Below are 1,980 nucleotides of genomic sequence, written 5' to 3'. Positions count from 1 at the left end.
GAGATGCTCGGTTTGGGGATCCTTGAACAAGCTGCAGATTATGTAATTGAGTTCCTTGCAGTCGCCGTCGTTTTCGGGGAGATGCTGGAACTCTTCGAGCTTCAGCGCCAGCTCGATCACCGGACACTACAAAAAAACGCTTGTTTGCAAGCACATATTTTCAAGCACATGTTGTGCTTGCAATTTCTGGAAGAATTTCGACCAAAAAAGCGACAAAAATGCAAAATAGATGGTTGCAAATAATTTTGCGACAACTACTTCGAGCAAATTAATTATGCTTGCTAATTTCGCGAGCACACGATGCTAGCAAAAGTATGTTTGGTCGCAATCACTGACATCATGCGAGTAAACTAATTGTGCTTGCAATTTGGTCGCTGTTTTGCTAGCAACAATAAATTATGCTTGAAAATTTGCTAGCACAATTTATGGTGCTCGCAAATATTAGATCTAATATTTGGTTACATGTATTCGGATATAAATATTTATTTATTAATAAATAAAAAGAAAAGTCCAAGCAAAAGTGCATCAGTCAAAACCCTTCCGCTACTCTTTCTCCATTCATTTCCTTCCCCTTATTTTTCTCCATTCTCTTAATCTAAACAAAAAACCTAAATCTCGGCTATGAATCCCGCATAGTTGCCAAAATCTAAGGTGCTTTTCTATTCCGGTTTGTTTCGTCTTCGATTTGGTAGATCCACAAGTGTTTTCATCGGGAATTCTGTTTAAAGCGCGAGTTCCATGATTTCATCGGCAAATCCGTGAGTTTTTGTGATTCTATGTGTAACTCTGAATTTCAATGCAGAAACATGTTTGCTTTATGTATTTCTAAATGTTGGAATTGATCTTCTCTGAAATCATTTAATGTCGTTTCATTTTATTGTTCTTCGATTCGTGTGGAATTCGATTTAGGGTGATTTGCTCGAGTTATCCGATATTTGTAAAAATTGGTTACTTTTGCAGCTTTCGTCTTAACTTGTCTTCCTTACTAATGTAAATCCCTCAGAATAAGATATCTCAGTATTCATTCCATTTAAGCACAAATGGAATAAGATATCTCAGTATGGCAGCTTTTTGTGATGATTTCAACTAATTGATTGTTACTTTGATTATTGTGAATCACTGATTGCTAAGAGTGTCCACAATAGAGTCGTCACGTGGCACGGCGCAGCCGCAGCGGCTATTGCGGGACGGGGGAGCCCCGTGGCGATGGGGAGGGCGCCGAGTGAGTGGCGAGGACGGGGCGGTCATGCGGCGGTCAAAAACATTGATTTTTTTTAATTTCTTAATTTATTTTGTGATGATGTGGCGGAAGAGTTTTTGGTGGCTGTGCTGACTGGACTGACAAGTTTTTGTGGCTGTGGCGTAGCTGTTCCGCCTCTATTGTGGGCACTCTATGAGTTTTGATTGGTTTATGTTATGCGTTCATACATAATTTGTGGCATGAGTATTGATACATAATAGAAAGAAATTTGGTATAACAAGAGTCAAATGAATGTATAATTAATAATTAGAATAACTATAAGAATATCTTATCTTGCTTCATTTTTTTCTCTGTTCCAGTGTTTTAAAAACCGGACTGGACCGGCCGGTTCGACCGGTTCACCAGGCATTCCGGTCTGGTTCACCCCTAAACACCACTAGCATATTGAACCACAGAACCGGTGGAACCGGCTGGTCGGACCGGTCCAACCGTGAATCAGAAACTGGTTTTTCAGTTTTCAAAATATTTTTTTTAAATTTGTTGTAGCTAGGGCTTCAAACACATGACCTCATCTCTAAGTACCAACTCATTTACCACTCCATCACATGGTCATTTTGAAATAGTGTTAATATTAATTATTCTTATATATTAAATCTAAAAAAAAATTCCTCCAAAACTAATAATTCATTTTAATTATATATTCTTTTAAGAAATTATTAATTATAATATATATTACTTATATTTTAATTATACTTTTACAGTCACTAATATTTTACAAT

At 37.2% G+C, this 1,980-nt stretch overlaps 1 long non-coding RNA gene across 1 annotated transcript; it reads left to right on the top strand.

Annotated features, from left to right (window-relative positions):
• Window positions 1–515: 515 nt before the first annotated feature.
• LOC121779412 lies at window positions 516–1,542 on the top strand. Its single transcript, XR_006045806.1, has 2 exons — window positions 516–758; window positions 1,146–1,542. It is a non-coding gene; the product is annotated as an uncharacterized LOC121779412 (long non-coding RNA).
• The last annotated feature ends 438 nt before the right edge of the window (window positions 1,543–1,980 follow it).

The sequence above is a fragment of the Salvia splendens genome, chromosome 19, assembly GCF_004379255.2.
Source record: "Salvia splendens isolate huo1 chromosome 19, SspV2, whole genome shotgun sequence".
Taxonomy (NCBI): Eukaryota; Viridiplantae; Streptophyta; class Magnoliopsida; order Lamiales; family Lamiaceae; genus Salvia; species Salvia splendens.
This window is presented reverse-complemented; position numbering and strand designations above follow the sequence as displayed.